The sequence below is a fragment of the Salvelinus alpinus genome, chromosome 10, assembly GCF_045679555.1.
Source record: "Salvelinus alpinus chromosome 10, SLU_Salpinus.1, whole genome shotgun sequence".
Lineage (NCBI taxonomy): Eukaryota > Metazoa > Chordata > Actinopteri > Salmoniformes > Salmonidae > Salvelinus > Salvelinus alpinus.
The window spans coordinates 35,489,126-35,513,333 of NC_092095.1; the positions used below are offsets into that span (position 1 = coordinate 35,489,126).

General features: G+C 42.2%; 1 protein-coding gene across 5 annotated transcripts in view; it reads right to left on the reverse strand.

Moving 5' to 3' along the window:
• The window catches only part of LOC139532002 (disks large-associated protein 1-like), a 282,607-nt gene that overhangs the window by 228,704 nt on the left and 29,695 nt on the right, over nucleotides 1–24,208 (reverse strand). Inside the window, exon 1 of one of the 5 annotated variants that reach the window (XM_071329087.1) lies at nucleotides 3,586–3,729. The exons of the other annotated variants lie outside the window; for them this stretch is intronic. The gene's annotated coding sequence lies outside the window, so the exon portion shown is untranslated. Of the gene's footprint in view, nucleotides 1–3,585; nucleotides 3,730–24,208 lie in introns of those variants that run through there. 5 annotated transcript variants of the gene reach the window in all.

Consider the following 24,208-nt stretch of genomic DNA (forward strand, 5'->3'; position numbering starts at 1 on the left):
CCTAGGTGTGTGGAGACATATTGTAGGAGGTAATTACAGTCCTAAAAAAGCTTTCCAGTTTCACTGACTCATCCAATGATGCGCAGCTCACTCACCAGCGATGGCGGATGTTTTAGCCTACTTTGTAAAACAATACTGTTCGCTCAATAGGCCTATTTGGAAGTTGATAACTTCGTAGCCTATAGAGAGATTAGTTTTATATTTACAGCTGAATCCATTTGCTTTCCAACCTGCATTTTCCAGCGATTGCATTTGAAATATTGCGAAAGGCCTGTTTTGTCGGCATGCTGTTTACTGACAGATTTGCAGGGCATTCCCGACTGCAGGCATGCCTCGTGATTGGGCTACACACAATCCACAGCTAGGTTATTTAAAAATTAAAATGATATATAAACTATGAATCCTCTGTGGCTAAATTATAGGCCTACTCCTGGAGTAGTAGTCGGAATGATTTCATTTCTTTCTGAACAGACAGGAGTAATTCTATAACTTTGGCAAATGTATTTCAATTTATCACGGGTGCTGCAGCACCTCCAGCACCCTTACCGCGGCTATGATTCTATACCGAAAAAAATGATGAAGTGCAACGCTCGAGAGATGAGAGTTGCAGGGTCATATCTATCAGAGGGAGAGAGATCATAGAAAGTTAATCTCATTCTAGTTCTGTGAGAGATACAGGTGCGCTTCTCTCCCTCAACACAGCAATGGCCATGCGTCGGTCTATATAGGCAACAATGTTGCTCAAACCATAAAGCCGGGCCGGTCCAACACGAATCAATTCTTAGAATATCAGGCGAGTTTTCACATGACGATTTTTTTTAGAGGCAGCAGAATTACAGAGGAGTCAACTTGAATTAACTCTGATTGCTTTTATTCGAATTTTTCCATTGCAAATATTATTTTTTTTTAAATGACACAAGAGGTACCGGATCCTGACAAATGGGTTCTGGATCGAAACAGACCGGACCTAAGAGGTGCTGGATTCTGTTCCGGCAGGGTCAGACTCAAATGAAGCACCGCCCCTCCCCCACCATGTTAATCATGTTTATTGACTTCTGCTTTAAGGGCAATTAGAGGATGTTGACACACCAGTGCCCTGTGGTCTGCTTCATAATGTGATTCTGTATGAATCGATATATGCCATCGACACCAAACGCTCCTTGTCAGCTCTCTTATTACCCAGACAACAAAGCCCCAGATACAGTTCCACACTTCGGGTTACAACACTAAATACCGCACATGGTGGTCTTGTTGTTCTAGCTTGTCTTGCACTGTTCTTGAAACCCAAGTGAGGGTAAAAACACAGCACGTTGCATAACAACACAATTATACTAACTAACTGGCTGACTGAGCTGCTACGATATAGAGATTTTTTTATATGGTATAACTATGGAAAATTCTTAATCATGACTGTGAAAGAAGTGCTAACTGGGTGTAGGATTGCAGAATACCAGAAACGTTCCCAAAAGGCCTGGTTTTCAAAGAATTCTGGTTGGATTCCTGGAATTTTCCCTCTGGGATTGCTAGAAAACTGGGATTTTTGGGGAAAGTTACAAGAATTTCATCAACCCTAACTGTATGACAACTATGTCCACAAGTAGCTGTAATAATTATATAAAGTAATACAAGGTGATGAGTGAATCTCACTGAGACAGGCAGAGAGACACGCAGGTGTAACAGTATAACTTTAAACCGTCCCCTCGCCCCGACACGGGCGCGAACCAGGGACCCTCTGCACACATCAACAACAGTCGCCCACGAAGCGTCGTTATCCATCGCTCCACAAAAGCCGCGGCTCTTGCAGAGCAAGGGGCAACACTACATATTGGTTTCAGAGCAAGTGACGTAACTGATTGAAATGCTACTAGCGCGTACCCGCTAACTAGCTAGCCATTTCACATCCGTTACACTCACCCCCCTTTCAACCTCCTCCTTTTCCGCAGCAACCAGTGATCCGGGTCACGGCACCAATGTAACAGTATAACTTTACGTCGTCCCCTCGCCCCGACACGGGCGCGAACCAGGGACCCTCTGCACACATCAACAACGGTCGCCCACGAAGCATCGTTACCCATCGCTCCACAAAGGCCACGGCTCTTGCAGAGCAAGGGGCAACACTACATATTGGTTTCAGAGCAAGTGACGTAACTGATTGAAATGCTACTAGCGCGTACCCGCTAACTAGCTAGCCATTTCACATCCGTTACACAGGGACCTTTAGTAAGTGGATTTGAGCATTAGAGAAAGCTGCCAGGGTAAAGGTCACAGAGCCAAGTGTTTTCTACTGTGACTCTCCCTGACTGTTGTAGAAAAGCATTTGTTCCCAACATGGAGGTCTGATCAGCCTGACTGACACAGACACAAACACACACACAGGGACTGTCTTAAGACATAGGCTTTAGCTTGAGGGCTAACGAAGTTGCTTACATATACAGAAGGCTAATGTGCGGTATCCAGAGAAGAGAGACGTCAACTGGCTTATCTATCACAGTGGTTATGTTTCATGCTGACCGTACAATTACTCTGATACGGCATCACAACAACATTATGAGTTACCAATACTTCCCCTTCCATCTTTATCTGTATTACCTTCTCAGCACAAGACCTTCAAGGTCCCGAACAGTCATTCTGATTCCCATGAAAAAATACCTTTTTTGAGTGACATTTTTTGAGTGATATTTTTGGGTGAAAGAAATGCTCAAAATGTCAGGGGTTTTTTTCTCTCAAAGCTAACTACCAGGACGTTTGAAAAGACAGGCTGAGTGGGCCTTGACTGACAGCTCTTTGAAAAGACAGTCAAGAAACTTGGATGAATTGAGCAGTGTTGCAGTAAAATCATCTCAAGCTCATTTAGTGATACACTAAGTAACTCAAACAACATTGAAACATTGAAGAAACTTGATGATAAAACATTATCAATGTAGAAGCAACAGACATTTTCCAAACTTGGGTCATCATACTTTGATCTGGTTTCATCCAAATATCATCCAAGTCATGATTTTGACTGTTCATGACCTTTCAGACCTTGAACGTGATCTAATTTAAGATTGACTGCATCATCCTTTTCCTGCTGAAATGTGGTGTGTGTGCGAGAGAGAGCTGATTCATGGCTTGATGCCCACAGAGGGAGCATTCACAGCTGAGGTGGACATTGTTTGCATATTCTTAGGATCTGAAACTAGCAGCCCTCCTGTTGCCAGATCAACGCCCTCATTTTTTGGCGCACCTGACAGATTTTGTACAGCCCCAAATCATGACCGCTAGGTGAATCCTGACAATTGCATCTCTGTTCTGCCACCTCTGGTTTCTTGGCCGTCCTAACCCTATGGGAGGTCAGCTCCTGCTCAGCCCAGTCAAACCTCTTCTCTGCCCGGGCAGCCCAAGGGTGAAACCATCTTCCCCAGATGCTATGACAGCAGAGTCCCTGCCCGTCTTCTAAAAACGTCTGAAACCCGACCTCTTCAAAGAGTATCTTAAATAAGACATATCACTCAGTCGTATCACCCCTTGTCTTATGCGCTTGTCTTTTCCTACGAGCACTGACTTTGCTAACTTATTTATTGCGAAAACATGTAGCCTACTTACCACGACTGTGATGTGTTGTTGTCTCGCCTGGCTATCTTAAGATGACTGCGCTAACTGTAAATTGTTCTGGTTAAGAGCGTCTGCTAAGTTACTCAAATGTAAATGAGAGCGAGGAGTAGCCTAGCAGACCAGGCTAGGAATGCTTCCACTGTACAAAAACAAATGCACAATGATTTACGGAACAACTGTGTCAACAAGGAAATGCATGTGTTGTACTTCGGGCAACTGGGTTCAAACACGCACAAAACACAGCATACACGCGTTGCCTTCACAGGAAAGCTTAATCCTATGCCAGCTGTTAAGAGTAATTTTTTTCGCATTGCAAAATGTTTTATTCTAATGCAATTTTTGAAAGATATATTTTTGAAAAAACATGTCTAAGTATTTATAATTTATTCATAGTGGTTTAATAAAAATGTATAACTGTTGCTTATTGAATATTAACATACTCAGATAGGTCCATTTGAAACAGTATTACTTACAACAGTTCACACCTCCAATCGAAAAACACATAAGGCCTATCCCAAAACGAAACCTTTGGGAATAGAAGCTTGACAGAGTTGGCAATGTCATGAGAAAGATCTATCCAGAACCCAAGGATGAGAGTCTAATATACGTCCCAAATTACATGCTATTCCCTGGCTCTGGTCAAAAGTTGTGCACTAAATAGGGAATAGGGTGCCATTTGGGGAGCATCCTTAAACAAAAAGCCCTGGCATGTCAGAGCTCTCCATGGCAGTATACTGATTACCCTGACTAAGCCAGTTTCTGCTGCCTGTGCATGCTCTCTCCCAGATAGTCCCATCTCTGCCAGCACCGCTGAAAGCTTTTGGGTGTCTTTACCACTGCCAGTATTTCATGCTTTCGACATGCAGGCTTTCAGTCTGCTTTTCCAGCTATAGTGTGGAACACATTGGGAAACAGAGCGTAGCTCCTCTTCTCTCTTAGACTCATTACAGTACAAAAGCACACTTCTCATTCATAGTAAATTGATACATTTCCTTCTAAATGAAGCAATGTCGTTCATTTAGTTGAATTCTGGTCTGCTGTGCATTTGCCAAAATGTGTCAGTTTGTTTTATTGTTTGATGTACCAAAGAAGGGGGGAGAGGATATAAAATAAATTAAAATAAGGAAATACATCTTAGAAGCGTGACAAAAAAAAAGTTGAACTCTACACTGTAAAACATGTCCTGTCATTTTTACAGTAAATTACTGGGAGCACAGAAGCCAGTATATTTCTGTAGATTTACAAGACCTTTACTGTAACACAAATTTACTGCATATTACTGGAACACCTGATTACAGTAACATTTTGTAATTCTAGAATTTAGAGTGCATTAAGGGAAGCACAGTGGTAAATTAACTGTTTTAGATGTACAGTGCAGGTAGCTAGTGCCAAAAACAGGCAGTATTTCTGTTACATGTATTTGATATTGATATTTCAATACCTATTTTGTAATTAGCATTTCACTGTCCTGAACTACAATTCATGTAGCCTATTGGTAACAGTTTAATTAAAATAAATGTACTTTGTATTATTATAATTTCCAATACAAATTTATGCTTGCATGTAGGCCGCTTAACTAGAAAATTATTGGTAACGGAAACAATCTTTTTACTTGCTATGACTGTGGTATATTCTTGTTGACCTTAGCTTAATACATTGACTGTAAGTCGCTCTGGATAAGAGCTTCTGCTAAATAACCAAAATGTAAAAATGTAACTTGCAAAGCACACTGCTGGGTATGATTCTAATGAGCACCACCCCTAAACAAGGCCAAATTTGATGAAAATACAAATAGTTTGAGGGCGGGGCTAATCAGAATAATACTCAGAGTTGTGCTTTGCAAATGTTCATTTTTCACATGGACATTTTGGTAATTTAGCAGACACTGTTGCCCAGAGCGACTTACAGTTAGTGCATCATCTAAGGTTGACAAAAAAATACACATATCACAGTCATTTCTGTAACCATTACTGGGAATGTTGTTGTAGTTAAGTATAAATTGGTCTTCTAATTATTCTGATTCGGCAATTAGTGCAAAGTACATTTGGCAAACTCCAAGTGGGCTGTTATGTGCTTTTTACTGAGGTGTGGCTTCTGTCTGGCTACTCCAACATAAAGGCCTGATTGGTGGAGTGCTGCGGAGATGGTTGTCCTTCTGGAAGGTTCTCCCATCTCCACAGAGGAACTTTAGAGCTCTGGCAGAGTAACCATTGGGTGCTTGGTCACCTGCCTGACCAAGGCCCCCCTTTCCCCCGATTGCTCAGTTTGGCTGGGCGGCCAGCTCTAGGAAGAGTCTTAGTGGTTCCAAACTTCTTCCATTTAAGAATGATGGAGACCACTGTGTTCTTGGGGATCTTCGATGCTGCAGAAATGTTTCGGTACCCTTCCCCAGATCTGTGCCTCGACACAATCCTCTCTGAGCTCTACGGACAATTCCTTCAACCTCATGGCTTGTTTTTTGCTTTGACATGCACTGTCAACTGTGGGACCTTATATAGACACGTGTGTGCCTTTCCAAATCATGTCCATTCAATTGAATTTACAACAGGTGGACTCCAATCAAGTTGTAGAAACCTCAAGGATGAAGAATGGAAACAGGATACATCCTGAGCTCAATTTCGAGTTTCATAGCAAAGAGTCTGAATAAGGCATTTCTGTTTTTTTTTGTTTTTTTTATTGTATTATTATTTTACACCATTATGACTTTGGTCATAATACTTTGATCTGGTTTCATCCAAATATCATCAGATTTTATGGAAACATGATTTTGACTGTTCATAACCTTTCAGACACACTGATCTGTTCCTTATATCCAATCTTATTTTTGTGGCACTACTACCACATATCACTTAACTGGAACAGCATTCTCACTAACGGGTGCAACAAATATACTCTCAGTTGATAGTCACGTAGCAAAAAGGAATTCCCCTTGACCACGCCCACAAATTGGGAAAACAAACATTCTTTCCCATTGACCCCCAATGTAAAAGAGCCAACTTCGTTGTCAGTTTTTGTTAGAAATAACAAAACATGCCAAGAAGCTGCTGTGTTTTTCAATGTACATGTAACCAGGTAAAAAAATCCTGACCTATGGTTTGCAATGCTCCCACGTAGGGAAATAGAGCTTTCGCGAAGAGCCCTGTGGCTTCAGGCTATTCTGAGTGGGAAATGTGGGGGCCTGGCTCCCGAGTGGTGCAGTATTCTAAGGCAATGCTTCTCAGTGCTAGAGGCGTCACTACAGACCCTGGTTCAATTCCAGGCTGTATCACAACCGGCCGTGATTGGGAGTCCCATAGGGCGTCACACAATTGGCTCAGCATCGCCCGGGGTAGGCCATCATTGTAAATAAGAATTTGTTCTTAACTGACTTGCCTAGTTAAATAAAGGTTAAATAAAATAAATACAATATTTGTTATGGAACTACTACCACATATCACTTAAATTGGTACAGCACTTTCACTAACAGGTGCAACAAGTATAACCTCTTCCAAGACACACCTCAACATGTGTTAATGAGCCACAACACCACCATGCAACACACAAAAGGTTTTTGGCACTCTTAAATTACAGTATCTAACTGAATTACAGTAAATTACTGGCAGCACAGTAGCCAGTAAATTAATGCAGATTTACAGGAAAATATTTGTTAATTCCAAAAACATGGTATGGTAAAGTATTTTGTGGGTGTGGTACTGAATTACAGTAAATTACTAGCAGCACAGTAGCCAGTAAGTAAATTACTGTAGATTTACAGGAAAAATCCCCCCAAAATGTGGCATGGTACTGTATCCTGTGGGGTACAGCAATCTCACTAATGGGTAAACAAATATAGCCTCTTGTAAGGCACGCCTGAAAATATGTTAATGAGAGACAATTTTGCTGCCGGCAATATTTTCCCACAATGCACCATAATTCACTGTATGCTGTTGTATATATACAGCAAAACAGGTACTACTGTATTGTATAATTACAGCAATTGCTGGAGTGGAATGCCGTAAAGCCCCCATAATGCACTGCTCTTTACAATACTGTAATATAGCATTACTGTAAAAGTGTTGCTGTAAATGTACAGCTATTTGTTACAACGTAAAGAACAAGTTGCATATTGTTTTATATAGCCACCACTTTCCTTTTTATGTTTAACAACATAAAAAACTATCTGAATGTAGTGGGGTATTTGCAGGTATCCTATTTCCAGCTGATCAAACAACACTTCTCGGAGCAGTGCCCATAGCAGCGTTTTCTCCATAAACACTTCCTGTACATTGCTGAGGTGTCAGAGCTAGGACGAATTGAAAAGATAAAGCAACAGGTGGCGTTTAAATTGAAACAAATGCAGCCAAATTCAATTTGCATTCTAAGAGCCTGTGTTTGCTCAGTGCGTCAGCAGGAGCTGTTTGGTCAATCTTGTCACATACGTACATGTAAATACACGTAAGCATACGAAGGCGCGCACACACACACACACACACACACACACACACACACACACACACACACACACACACACACACACACACACACACACACACACACACACACACACACACACACACACACACACACACACACACACACACACACACACACACACACACACTCCTATCCTGTTACAATGAGCTCAGCCTATCAGACAGCCAGCTGGCAGCCTCACAGATCAGCACTATAGAATCGCAGAGACACAACTTGCGAGTGCACAATAACACACCGGTGGGAGCCCCCTTCTCTTTCTCCCCAGGCAGGGTGTGTGCGTAAGGGTCAGCCCTGTGGTGCCTCACGGCCCCTCTCACACAGCTATGACATTACACAGAGCTGCATGGGGACAGAGAAGGGACAGCAACCAGCATACAGCCTGGCTACACAGACGCTGTCCATGGTGCTGATCTCATTCCTCAATGGAGCTGCACACACTGATATCTCTCACACAGTGACACGTTCATTCTGCACACACACACACGCACACACTCACGCACACACTCCACCATCTGTCAATACACACATTCCATTCACACTGACTCTTAGTATTCCAGGCATTCAATTGAATTTGATATGCTTCACTATAGTGTGTATAATTATCATATCTCTCCTTCTACAAATGGAAACTGAATTCTAGACATATCGATATCTATCTTCATGGAATCTTCAGGAATCACAATGATACAAATGTAATGATTAGAAAAAACTACCAAGGGCGATATTATTTTGCTCAATATTTGGGCTTTGTGACCTCAAAGCCTCCTCAGTAAATTAATTGAAAAGCAGTTAAAGCTGGCTAATTCTACAATAGTCCATGGCTCAAACTCAGGACACACACACACACACACACACACACACACACACACACACACACACACACACACACACACACACACACACACACACACACACACACACACACACACACACACACACACACACACACACACACACACACACACACACAGACTGATGCCTGTCCTCCAGCTGTCTCACCATTTTGTGCTCAATTAGCGACACACACACACCCAAGCCCCGCCGCTCGTGACCTTTCCCTTCCCACTAATGAAATGACTAATAAATCCAGACATCACCCAAGCCCCCCCCTCTGACCAAGGGTGAGGGTTGAGAGAGAGAACACAGGAGTCTTTATCAAGGGGACTTAGGTTGTGTCCCAAATGGTACTCTATTCCTTATATAGTGCACTTACAATGGGCCCTGTCAAAAGTGGTGCACTATATAAGGAATAGGGTGGCACTTGGGACACAGCCTTAGAATGGTGACTAATTCTCTCCTGGCCCCATGTTGTTGTTGGGAATGGAGGGAGTCTTGGGGGGAGGGGGCAGGTATGTTTTTGAGTTTGCACCTAAAAACAGTTGGAAAAGGCTTGTGAAAAACCAATCACCAGTATCTCAGATGCATGTTGTGTGTAGCATGTGTTCATAGGTTGTTGCACACTACCCTACCTAACACATACGCACAACAGTGCAATAACAAATAACAAAATGTGCCTTCAAGACCACTTTATTAAAGGCTGTCACAGTCAGGCAAGAGACCTGAACCAGGGTTGTTCATTCATACATGAGTGAACAACGTAGAAAAATGTTTTGCAACAGAAAACGAAAATAAGCATTTCCTATAAGGCCCATAGGGCTCTGGTAGAAATGAGTGCACTGTATAGGGAATAGGGTGCCATATGGGAAGTAAGAAGACGGCTCCACTGGGAGAGATGTTAAATACATCTAGGCTCATGGATCAGGCAAGCCTTCGTCCACTACATCCATTCATCCATTCATCTATTGCTCCATCACTCCCTCGATCCATTTATCCATCCATCCTGGGCATTAGAAAATAGTATTTTTGGCCCAGATCCCTCGCTCCCTGCCTCTACTCCTTGGCACTGGACTTGTTTTGGCTTCAGAGCACCATTACACCCCTACCTCACCTCCCTTTTCCTCCACGTTCACCTCCCCCTCTCGGTAGCCAGTTTACAAGCTTACTGATGAATGGACAAACTTCGTTTTGTTCTAGTTTACTTACACTTCACTGGCTTTAGGTTTGTTTTGGTTGGAGGCAAGCGAGGCAGAAAATGCTCAAAGATCAATGTTGATCACAGTTGATTTATCCTGTGATTTCAGTAATCCTACAGACTTAATTTGATAAATGATCATCTGAAAGCCAAGAGATAATCCTCGAATGAATGCAAACATGGCATTCTGTTGAGTTCCATTTGAATTATTGTTTGAATTGAATTAATTCCGATACAGACATGATTAAATAACAAGCGGAAAGGCTTTTAAATAATAACACATGCCAGTGTGGCACAGATGAAAAGTCACAGATGATACAAATGTTACTAAGGATAAAGAGAAATGAATTGGCATGGACTAAATACTATGCTACACTACAGCAAGAAGAAAAACACAACACCAGAGCTTTGTTAGGCTCACCATTATTTCTCAACGTCTTTCACGAGAGGAAACAACTGAGTTTCTTAACTCGAGTAAAACGCCTGCGTGGCAAATAATATATCAGCCCACTAAGACCTGAATCAAAGCTTTATCTTCACGTCCGACATAACTTTCCTCCAGCGTTGGCCCAATCCAGACTCATTGATGAGCATCAGATCAAAATGATCTAGTTTTCCACATCATCGTGGCTTGAGCTTGCCAGAAAACAGGAAATAATAGGAGTTATATTTCTCTCCAGGAGGATGTTGTGCGATTTTGTTTGAATCATTATATTTCATTTTGCATTTAACCTCCAAATCCTGACACACCAAGCACTTCATACCAAAATGTACACACACACACACACACACACACACACACACACACACACACACACACACACACACACACACACACACACACACACACACACACACACACACACACACACACACACTATCGCCACGCCCAATGGCGTCACACACACACGCCACGACCATCTGTCAGACTGTAGCTTCCTCCCGCTCCCTCTCTCTCTATGTCCTGCTGAGATACACACTCACTAATGATTCCATAACTTGGTTACCACCTCTTTACGGTGCTTAGCAAGCTCCATCATGGCGACTATATAAGACACTCCGTTAGCACGTTGGTGGGTTAGCGTGCAGAGTAGAGTGATCAGCTTGACAGGTCCACTGAGTCTTCATAACACAGAATCGCTGAGATTAGCCAGGCCTGGGTCATATTCATAAACAGTCTAAGATAGGAGTGCTGATCTAGGATCAGTTTTGCCTTTGAGTGCATAATGAATAAGATTACATGCACAGGGGGGAACCTGATCCTACTCTGAGACGCTTTTTGAATATGAGCCCTGGGCTGTAGCAATGATACCTAACCCCCCCCCCCCTCTCTCTCAACCCTTTTTTTTTTCTTTTTTTTTTACAACTATCTCTCATTCATCTACCTTTCCCTCTCTCTCTAATCTCTCCTTCCCCCATGCATTGGTTACATGATGTTTGTCAACCTGAGCTTGCAATTAACATTTTATATGTTCATTCTGAGACATTTAGTTTGTGATTTTGCGTGCAAATGTCACATGCATAACAATGGAATTGCCCCTCCCTCCCTTTTTTTCTGTAATGTTGACAAGTACAGTGAAGGCTATCATACTGTACATCGCTCTGCTTCAAAGTCCTATTTGTATTCCTTGGCACTTGCTATTTTTACACAATTAGTCAGCCAGTCATAAGGCTTCATACCACCTGGGAAGACATATCACAGGAACACAAATAAGCGAACAAAACAAAAGCATTCTGCTGGATTTGACTAAAGACAGAGAACTCTAGCCAATCTGGCAACACAGCGGATTATTCACAGTGAGCTGAGTACAGAGAAGCGAGAGAGAGAGAGAGAGAAGCAAACATGGCACTGTCTGAATTCTGAAATCATTATCATTATGTATAGCATACATTGTTTGTCTCCCAATTTGCAAAGCTCATTGGAGGACTTGTGAAAGCTACAAGACCATAATCAGCTAAGGAGAGCGGGAATGTTTTCATGCTGCCTAGAGGGCTCCCCTAAGTGTTGTCCAACACACTCACCAAGTATGAATCTTCTCACTGTGCCCATTCCAAATGGCACCCTATCTGCTTTATGGTGCACTACCTGAGTCTTACAGAGACATTCTCCAGGGACAGAGTTAACCAGAGAATGAACTGAACATGGGGACGAGAGAGAACGGAGAGCATGACAGTAAGCAACTCATTCAATTCAATCAAACCTGCGATAGCAATGTTGACGTAGTGTGTTTGTTTACAAAGCCTGCAAACACTTATTGTGTGGACATCTTCTACTAGTTAGGGGAGTCTACCTGGTATTAGTAATAGGTTTGCACAGTACCCCAAAAACATGCTGTGATTTTATTTGAATGTGGTAAAAAATAGATATTGTGTAAATACACAGTCCAATGGAATTGAGGCCTATATCACTGGTAGAGCATAACCAAATCAAAATGGATTCATGTGATCAAGTGATCATCAGAGATGGAGAAGTGGTCAGCGGGTTGTCCGACTGCCTCACTGAGGTCAGCAGGTCAGTGAGGCCACTATCTGTAGTCCCAAAATCTGCTTCCCAAATGGCCCTCTGTTCCCTACATAGTGCAATACTTTTGACCAGAGCCCTATAGTATTGCACTATGTAGGGAATAGGATGCTATATGAGATGCAGCCAAGGTGTCCCTGGATGGATTCCTGCAGTAATCCCTGGAAAAGCTGGCTCTGGAATGACTAACAATCCCCCATCCCCCATGATGAGCAACATCATTATTTCCCATGTACAATCTCATTGCATTGTAATGATATTTTCTTAATTAACTTCTCTTTAAATGTTGCTACCCGTTAACGTGTGTAATTACAAGTGAGAGATGGCAAACGACTTTACAGCGAATCATTTGCAAAAGGTCTTGGCAGGCGAGACACAGCTCCAATATTGCAGCCCGTATTCGGTATCGTCTCAGAGCAATGGCAAGGGGGCAGTGATGATGAATTATCACTGCATAATTTAGTGGTTTGGCACATTAACCTCTGTTATGGGAAAAACAAGATGGTGGCAGAATGTCTAAGCAGCAACTCCAATGAGTTGCTAGAAGCTAATGAATCCTGGCATAGTGTAGGTGTGAAGCCAGACTGAGGGGACGGACTGAGATGGAGGGGATCTGTGGATGCTTCCAAAGACATTCCTTCACAGGAAAGAGGACGCTGCTAATATCATATGGACCATTTTGTAATAAACCCTTCTTTCTCCCTATTCCTTTCTCTCCCTCCATGTGTATCTTCCATGCTCTCCCTCTTTCTCTCCCTCTCCATGTGTTTCTTACCCGCTCTCACTCCTTTCTCTCTACCTCTCTCTCACTCCTTTCTCTCTACCTCTCTCTCTCTCGCTCCCTCTCTCTCCCCCTCTCCATTCATTGGCCGCAGTACTGCCTGATTTAGCCAGTGCCGTGGGCTTGTAGCGACTGGCGGTGCTATAGAGGGCCATGTAAATGTCACCGTCTCAGAGGCCGTGCTCGGCCAAGCATGAAATTAAATCTGGCAGAGTTTTAGGGCCCTGCTTTGGCTCACATCGCCGTTCATTCCTCCGCGTAACCTCAGCACAAGGGCCCTACATCAATCCACAGCGTATATGTTATGACTACATCAGAGGGCCCACTTCCCTTTTGACTTTATTTACGAGCAGTGGGAGGACGTGATTAATCCAGGCGGGAAACAGAGAGAGAGAGACGCGCGGGCGGAACATGGTCTCTGTCAACGTGCAAGGCCTTGTGCCTGTTTCTGCTGAACGTGTAAAACGGTTGTTTAACAAACACAGTGTGGAGCTTTTATGTTATATGTAAATGGGACTGTGCCTCGTGGATGGCTTCAGTAACTCTTACTGTACAGACATACTACTGAGTCTTTCTAATAGCCAATGCCTATTGTGAGCATACTGTTACTCAACAAGTAGTGGCTAGAGGCTTTTACAATTGTGAACCGCAGTATATCCCTTTTAATTGTCCTTCTCTTAATATACATAAATGATAAAGACCAAAATGACAGACGCATAGTGTATACTGTAGATACGCAACAACCTCCAAATGGAATACATACAAATAGATACATTCAGTAAACAGACCCAAATAATCCAATACCAAGTTTTTGGCGAAAACTTGAATAACATGCTGAGGTTACATATTGTGAAACACACACACATAACCAAGCATCAAAATTGCCTACTGGCTTGGCTGTCCATGCCGACCAACACACAAACACCCCATCCGTCATGCAGTCGAGATGACATGTTTCCTAATGAATAAAAGGCTGACTTTCACAGCAATGAGAGAGAGAGCAGCGTGTGGGATGCTCACAGACACGTGGCAATGAGTAGTTCACCATTACACTGCAGGGTGTTCCCAGTAGGGTTCCTTTGCTGTGAAGATTGGCATTACACTTGGGGGGATTTCTCAAACTCAAGATGAGGGAGAAAATGAAGAGAGAAAATGAAGAAGCTCTCTGCCCGGCTGAAAAAACTTGCATAGACCAGCACTGGTCAGTGCTGGTCGGATGCTGGTCTTGCTGGTCTGACCAGCATGGTCTAGCAGGTCAAGCACATCTGACCAGCATGGTCCAACTGGTTATGCTGGCTGACCAGGCTTCGTTGTGTTTTCGCTGATGGCCAGGCTTCGTTGTGTTTTTGCTGGTGATCAGCCTTCACTGTGTTTTCGCTGGTGACCAGCCTTCGTTGTGTTTTCGCTGGTGACCAGCTTTCACTGTGTTTTTGCTGGTGACCAGCCTTCATTGTGTTTTTGCTGGTGACCAGACTACACTGTGTTTTGGACTCAGCATAAACTAAAGAAAAACCAACATCAAGTCACATTACCCTGGTTGCAAAGTGACATTTAATTCCTATTGGAATCTAGCAAGAGTGTATTCCCACAATCTGCATTCAGAATAACTGTCAGGGTTAGAGAACAGATTGAATGAGACTACCTAAACCATCTAAACTGGAACAACTATTTCAGTAATAAGTCCAACTAACAGATTGGCTTGGTTTAGAAAAATACATGTTTTTTATCTTTGTGTCGGCATTAGATACATTAATTGATTCATTAAAAAAACACAGATATTAAAACAAACAATTCAAAAGATGTAACTGGAATAGAGCATGCTGGAAAATACGATAATGATGGCCGTGGAGCTGATTACTTGGGAGTCAACCTGACTTTATAACGTTACTTGACCTTGTGTTATATTTCTGATGTCTGTGGTCTGAGAGCCATGCTCATATTGTCTAGCTAGCTACCTCAGTTTACACAAGTGTACCGAATAGCCACAATGCCCAATTCAGATACATATGATGAGATGCAAAGGTTTATTTGACCTGAACAGTCTAGTCTTAGAACGTCTCATGTCGTTGGCTGGACTATTCAAGATTCAACATGTCAACTATAGCCAAAGTCTTGCGACGAGACAGATCCATTTAGCCATTCAAAGAACAGTGCGCTAACATTCTGTGTTCAGCGAAGCAGCTAGCCAAGCAGAGAGCTAGCTAGCTATTATGCTGTAAATAGCTAGCCTGGCTTGCTGACATTTCAGTCAAAAAAGTGTACCCTGTTTCTGGTGTATGTATTTCGTGACACGTGTTTTCTACAAGTGGCAACTTTGTTTCAACGTTTCATCACAGAATTGTAAAGCGGCACCGTTACTGTAGCGAACAATCTCAACTGCACATCTCGCGCTCTTGATCTGAATGGCCCCATCTTTAGTCAGCTGTTGTACAACGCGACATTCTGAAACTAGCTTGTTTTTATCTCTGATCTAGCAGGGTTTCCCAAACGCAGTCCTGTGGGCCCTCCTGGGTGCACGTTTGAATTACAGCTGATTCAAATAATCAAAACTTGATGATGAGTTAGTAGTACTAGGGCAAAAACCAAAATGTGCACCCAGGGCGGGCCCCAGGACTGAGTTTGGGAAACCTTGATCTAGGTCAGGGATGGTCAACTCCAGTCCTCGGAGGCTTGATTGATGACACACGTAGAGCAACAAGATGTAAGTGTTAGTTGTCCTCTCGGTTGTGAAAAAGATTTGTATGATATAAAAATGTTTAAAAAATAATAATTAGAACTCATTACAATACATGATATCACTGTTATATTTTCAACAGATGTCAACACTACAGTTCTGCACTGATAGTAATGAAATTCCATAGACAACCAAATATTATTCTCTTTCACCTAAAGGAGACTCTAACAAGTCTCAAAGGGTGAAGTGTCTACACATTGAAAACTGCAACGGACTACACCTATATCCCAGAACTTCAGTGAGCAGTGTTGAGAAAACTGGGCTCTCAATTGGGGCTAACAAAGGAAAAGTATCCTGTGATCAGATGACCCAAGACCCCATGAAGTGCCACCACCAACGGCTGAGCAGCTACAATTTCGAGGAGACGTCGCCACGCAACACAGGGTGCAGTAAGCACACCTTTGAGCTGGGAAGGACCTGAGCTTTCCCTGTTGTCAGACTTGGTGGTTCGCAGAAAGTGTAAAAACCTACAGAGTACTCAGAAATGTTGTTGAAAGAGGTGGGCCTACAACCAAACATAATAAACTCTGCAAAAAAAGAAACGTCCTCTCACTGTCAACTGCGTTTATTTTCAGCAAACTTAACATGTGTAAATATTTGTATGAACATAACAAGATTCAACAACTGAGACATAAACTGAACAAGTTCCACAGACATATGACGAACAGAATGGATTAATGTGTCCCTGAAAAAAAGGGGGGGTCAAAATCAAAAGTAACAGTCAAGTGTCTGGTGTGGCCTCATGGACTGAACCAGATTTGTCAGTTCTTGCTGTGAGATGTTACCCCCCTCTTCCACCAAGGCACCTGCAAGTTCCCGGACATTTCTGGGGGGAATGGCCCTGGCCCTCACCCTCCGATCCAACAGGTCCCAGACGTGCTCAATGGGATTGAGATCCGGGCTCTTCGCTGGCCATGGCAGAACACTGACATTCCTGTCCTGCAGGAAATCACACACAAAACGAGAAGTATGGCTGGTGGCATTGTCATGCTGGAGGGTCATGTCAGGATGAGCCTGCAGGAAGGGTACCACATGAGGGAGGAGGATGTCTTCCCTGTAACGCACAGCGTTGAGATTGCCTGCAATGACAACAAGCTCAGTCCGATGATGCTGCGACACACCGCCCCAGACCATGACAGACCCTCCACCTCCAAATCGATCCTGCTCCAGAGTACAGGCCTCGGTGTAACGCTCATTCCTTCGACGATAAACACGAATCCGACCATCACCCCTGGTGAGACAAAACCGCGACTCGTCAGTGAAGAGCACTTTTTGTCAGCCCTGTCTGGTCCAGCGACGGTGGGTTTGTGCCCATAGGTGACGTTGTTGCCGGTGATGTCTGGTGAGGACCTGCCTTACAACAGGCTTACAAGCCCTCAGTCCAGCCTCTCTCCGCCTATTGCGGACAGTCTGAGCACTGATGGAGGGATTGTGCGTTCCTGGTGTAACTCGGGCAGTTGTTGTTGCCATCCTGTACCTGTTCCGCAGGTGTGATGTTCGGATGTACCGCTCCTGTGCAGGTGTTGTTACACGTGGTCTGTCTCTTCGAAGACGATCAGCTGTCCGTCCTGTCTCCCTGTAGCATTGTCTTAGGCGTCTCACAGTATGGATATTGCAATTTATTGCCCTGGCCACATCTGCAGTCCTCATGCCTCCTTGCAGCATGGCTAAGCCACATTCACACAGATGAGCAGGGACCCTGGGCATCTTTCTTTTGGTGTTTTTCAGAGTCAGTAGAAAGGCTTCTTTAGTGTCCTAAGTTTTCATAACTGTGACTTTAATTGCCTACCGTCTGTAAGCTGTTAGTGTCTTAAAACGTCTTTGGGATAGGGGGCAGCATTTTCACGTTTGGATGAAAATGTGCCCAGAGTAAACGGCCTGCTACTCGGTCCCAGTTGCTAATATATGCATAATATTAGTAGATTTGGGTAGAAAACACTCTGAAGTTTCTCTAAAACTGCGAGTATAACAGAACTCATATGGCAGGCAAAAATCCAACCAGGAAGTGGGAAATCTGAGGTTGGTCGTTTTTCAACTCATTCCCTATTGAATATACAGTGGGATATGGGCCATGTGGGCTATGGGCCACTTCCTAAGGCTTCCACTAGATGTCAACAATCTTTAGAACCTTGTCTGATGCTTCTACTGTGAAGTGGGGCCGAATGAGAGGGGAATGAGTCAGAGGTCTGGCAGAATGCTTTGAGCTCGTGACGCTCGTTCATGTGAGCTCTTGTGAGCTCATCATTTATGCGAGCTCTGTTCCATTTGCTTTTCTGAAGACAAAGGAATTCTCCGGTTGGAACATTATTGAAGATTGATGTTAAAAACATCCTAAAGATTGATTCTATACTTAGTTTGACATGTTTCTACGACCTGTAATATAACTTTTTGGACTTTTCGTCCGTACTTTCCGCTGGATTTGCACGCGCGTCGTCAGTTTGGATTTGTTTACCAAACGCGCTAACAAAAGGAGGTATTTGGACATAAATGATTAACTTTATGGAACAAATCAAATATTTATTGTGGAACTGGGATTCCTGGGAGTGCATTCTGACGAAGATCATCAAAGGTAAGTGAATATTGATAATGCTATTTCTGACTTATGTTGACTCCAACATGGCGGATATCTTCTTGGGTTGTGTTGGTCTCTGAGCGCCGTACTCAGATTATTGCATGGTTTGCTTTTTCCGTAAAGTTTATCTAAAGTTCCATGCATAACACTTGTATCTTTTATCAACATTTATGATGAGTATTTCTGTAAATTGATGTGGCTCTCTGCAAAATCACCGGATAATTTGGAAGCAAAACATTACTGAACGTAACGCGCCAATGTAAACTGAGATTTTGGGATATAAATATGAACTTTATCGAACAAAACATACATGTATTGTTGAACATGAAGTCCTGTGAGTGTCATCTGATGAAGATCATCAAAGGTTAGTGATTCATTTTATCTCTATTTCTGCTTTTTGTGACTGTGTTTTTCTGTGACTATGTATTGACCTAACATAATTGTTTGGTGTGCTTTCGTCGTAAAGCCTTTTTGAAATCTGACACGTTGGCTGGATTCACAACAAGTGTAGCTTTAATTTGGTGTATTGCATGTGTGGTTTCATGAAAGTTTAATTTTTATAGTAATTTATTTGAATTTGGTGCTCTGCATTTTCACTGGATGTTGGCCATGTGGTTAACGACCGTTTCACAGGTGCATGTTCATGGTTTATTGAACAAGCATGGGAAACAGTTTTTAAACCCTTTACAATAAAGATCTGTGAAGGTATTTGGATTTTTACAAATTATCTTTGAAAGACAGGGTCCTGAAAATGGGACGTTTCTTTTTTTGCTGAGTTTGTATTATATAAATAAGGGAAGTTTGTGTGGGCAACAAACTTGTGAAGAACAATACTTGTGCATTTTTTAAAATCTAGCATACAGTCATCATTATTGTACTTTTGGAATGATTTTAGCATTATTTACTAAACTGTTATTTTCTCCTGGATATCTATGCTCTTGACAGTTTACACTTCAAATTAGCAGACCTACAGGTGGGTAGATATCCAGAAAGATGGATGGGCTACCCTGGTGTAAATACAATACAAAAACACAATATTAAACAGATCAGGTCAAATAGTTTTATTAGGGAGATAAACAAGAATACAAGGTAGTCTATGTAACCTTCCTCAAAATAACCAAAACACAGTGTAAGGGAAACATTCTGATAAAGTACTGAACTAATACCACCCAGACCAAGAAGAAAAAAAACGACTTACAAAGATATCATCAAATGGTGTATTTTTTCCTAATTGGGATCCAATTGAAGAATAAAGTACAGAGTAGTTGTGAAAAGTGTTAACCTGTTATGTAAACATACTTAGTAATAAATACATGGTATATTGCAGTGGTGAAATGGCAGCAGTTGTGTGTTGTAAGGTGCAGGAGTCTCCCTGCAATTCATGCAGGTGCGCCAGCGAGGTTGTCCGGAGTCCCTGGGATAGCTCTCCGGTACTCCATGATGTCAAAAATCGCTCCAGATAGACGGAAAGCGGCCAGCTCCAGAACATCTCCCCTTTCTTCAAAGGACAGCTCTTGTAATTTAGCCTGTAATGATAAGAAAAAAAGCAACATGAAATTACAGACTGCAGCCAAATATTGTGCGATGTGATTAGAATGTTGTGAAGCGAGTAAACCGTACCACAGGTGAAATATTTTTACTAACCTTCATCTCTGTCTTCTTGCATTCGAGCAGCCCTTTCAAGGTCTTCCTCTCCAATTCTTTCTGCAACCCTGCCTGTGCCCCTGCATGTGCCCTCTTCAAAACTGGAATCCTACAGAAAAAGCATGTAACTTACACAACACTGTTATTAGGATTGTATTGTAATGCTCACTACATGGTATTTTATGTCTTACCAATAAGGATTTTCATGCAGAAGAGTTATTTTCAATGAATGCAGAACTATGATAGTCCAAACGTATTATTTTACACAGATTTCTTTACGCAAGTGTGAAAACGAATGTACTAAAGCTATCATCATACTTCTATTTTGTACCAGGCAGGGAAATTCACAGTAACGTTAGCTATTATCAACCATGTAGCTAGCTAGCTACCTTGACATTGGTAATGTTAGCTACCTTTCTGGCTGACAACATGAGTATTATAACATATGTATATAAACATTTTTTACCAGTTCTGAAGAAATTGTTGCTAAAATGGAATCGAGTTATCTTCAATCTTGTCCGTAACTGTTATCGCACCAGCATCCACAGTCTCAAATTTCCGACTCCGTTGGATTTTCCCTAATTGCTACAAAGTAAAAATTGGCGACACTGGGTTTCCACCAGATAACACGGACAGAAAGTCTAAGAGCGGATGTTGACGCTATGTCATCCCAGTGGCGACTACCAATGAGAGCTGGGGTTTCAGGTGTATGGGGTTCAAATCTAGAAAAAATATTGCATTCTTGCCAGAGGGGTCTTCAAAAACACACAACTTGGTACAACTTAGCCCTATGCTAACCTCAACAGGTGGCACTGATTATATACTGGCACAAGTGCATCAGCCAATTAAAATCATCAAAGTAGTTGTAAGTGTTCCAACACCTTTTCATGTATGTAAGTATCCTTATCACACCTAAGTATCATCAAAGAAACTATCAGGTGTATTTGCCGTACTGGTATAATTTATCTCTGTGTAAAGAGCCTAGTCCACATAATTGTTGCAGATTTTGGCAAGGGTTGAATCTCACATGAGTCCCCCCCTTGTTATATTGATTTACAGTGCCATCAGAAAGTAGTCATACCCCTTGACTTATTCCACATTTTGTTGTGTTACAGCCTGCATTCAAAATTAAATAGATTTCTAAGTATCTAAGAGCTTCCATACCTGGATTATGCAACATTTGCCTATTATTATTAAAACAATTCTTCAAGCTCTGTCAAATTGGTTGTTGTCTATTGCTAGACAACTATTTTCAGGTCATGTCATATATTTTCAAGTAGATTTAAGTCGAAACTGTAACTCAGCCACTCAGGAACATTAATCTCCCAGTGTCTGGTGGAAACCAGAGTGAACCAGGTTTTCCTCTAGGATTTTGCCTGTCCTTAGCTCCATTCCGTTTCTTTTTATCCTGAAGAAACTCACCAGTCCTTAACAACTACAAGCATACCCATAACATGATGCAGCTACCACTATACTTGAAAATATAGAGCATGGTAGTCAGTAATGCATTGTATGGGATTTTCCAGGTAACCTAATTCCATTAAACTACTGTGAAATGCACAGTAACATTTCAGCAGTGCAGCTCTTTAATGTCATATGCTCTTACAAAGATATTTGACTGTTTTAAAAGATGTGCTCAACCTTTGAGGACATAACCATTAACCACAAACGGGTACAACACTTCCACTGACGGTGGGCACAAATACACATTTATTAGTTCAGGCCCCCAAATATGCTAATGAGCCCTACCTACATTTCAAAGTGCAGTGACTATTGTACCTTATAGTCAAAGTATTGGGTAGAAAAATGTACCATTATACTAGATTATCCGCACATGTATGACAAAAGGAACTGTTCCTATGTGTATCTCTGAAGTACCTTTGATTTTTTTGGTCCCCAGGGTTCACCACTGTACCCTAACTGTACCCTAATTTTGAGTGTGTGGAAATACACTGAGTTTACAAAACATTAAGAATACCTTCCTAATATTGAGTTGCACCTCCCGTTTGCCCTCAGAAAATACACAATCCATGTCTCAATTGTCTCAAGTGGATTTAACAAGTGACACCAATAAGGGATCATAGCGTTCACCAGGATTCACCAGGTCAGCTTATGTCATGGAGAGAGCAGGTGTCCTTAATGTTTTGTACACTCAGTGTATGTTCTTGGTAATAAAGATGTACCTGGTGGCACTGCTGAAACATAAATGCACTTCTGCCCAAAAGCTTGCAAGTTCAAATCCCCAAAGCATTTATGCACACTTTACATCAAGTGTCCCTGAGCATTGGTGTTGTCAGATAATCTGACAATTATTGACTTGATTATGGGCAATGTTTAGCAAAGTGCAGAAATATATTCTTGCCATTAAATCTGTTGCCTATCTCTGTCATGCTCACAGACCTGGTAGTGTAGCAGGAAAGTCAAGTCATTAGCTAACAAGAAGTTGTGAGTTCAAAGCCCAAGAGAGTTATACATTCAGTTATACAGCAATAGACGGGTTGGATGTTTAGGGGAAAGGGGGATACCTAGTCAGTTGTACAACTGACTGCCTTCAACTGAAATGTGTCTTCTGCATTAAACCCAACCCCTCTGAATCAGAGAGGTGTGGGGGGCTGCCTTAATCGTCATCCACGTCTTCGGCGCCCGGGGAACCGTGGGTTAACTGCCTTGCTCAGGGGCAGAACGACAGATTTTTACCTTGTCTGCTCGGGGATTTGATCCAGCAACCTTTTGGTTACTGGCCCAAAGCTCTTTAGTAACAAAACCGATGAGTGCGCAACAGACTGGGTTGACTTATATTGTTAACAACACGTAAGCTATATTTTGTGGTAGACTCCCAATCACGGCCAGATGTGATACAGCCTGGATACAAACCAGGGACTGTAGTGACACCTCTTGCTCTGAGATGCAGTGCCTTAGAGTGCTGTGCTACTCGGGAGCTCCAAAAGCAATGCCCAATATTATCATATATCCCAGCATTCTCTATTGCAGTTATATGTTTTGTTTCAATATCTATGTTTTTGCATGTAGCTTACATTGATTGATGAATTAATCAATTAATTAGTCTTATGCTACACAAAGATAAATAGCATAAATCTTTCTAAACTAATCCAATTTCTTAGTTGGATTTATTGCACCTGTTACTGAAATCGCAGTTCAAGTTTATTGTAGATGGTTTAGGTAATCTCATTAATGAATCTTTCTAACCCTGGCAATCATTCTGAATGCAGATTGTGCGTGAATGAAAGTTGTAATTGTTGGATGTCCCTACTCAAGCTGGATTCCAATAGGAATTAGACATCACTTTGCAAGCCAGTTTACGCTGGTCACCAGTGAAAGACAACGAAGGCTAGTCTATGCTGTTTTTTCAGCAGAGTGGCTGGTGGGTGCCATTTTGGTTTCCCCAAAACACTACATCTATAGTGCTAACCAATTCCAATCAAACAATTTCACTAAGAACTTTTTTTGAAGTCTTTGACTGTCACAGACCATGTTGAATCAAAGGCCAGTGCCTACTGTTTGACTACAGTTGCAAAATTGTGGTAATCTTTCCAAAATTCCCAGGTTTTAAACTAATCCCAGAATAAGGATTCCATATTTCTTGCTTATTCCCTGCTGATCTTCCACTCGGGATCGAACATTTTGGGAAAGTTACCAGAATTTCGCAACCATGTGGCATGGAGAAACTCTCCTCAGCGGAAGGAAAATACGAAACTTTGGGAGTGAATTACTATCTACTAATTCTTAGTAGATACAACTTTTCATCCATTTAATACTTTCCCTGAATGGATTGGGGCATCACCGCCCGTGTGCTTGTCCTGGGCTCGTTTTGGATGAGCTTAATATAGGCTGTAGGG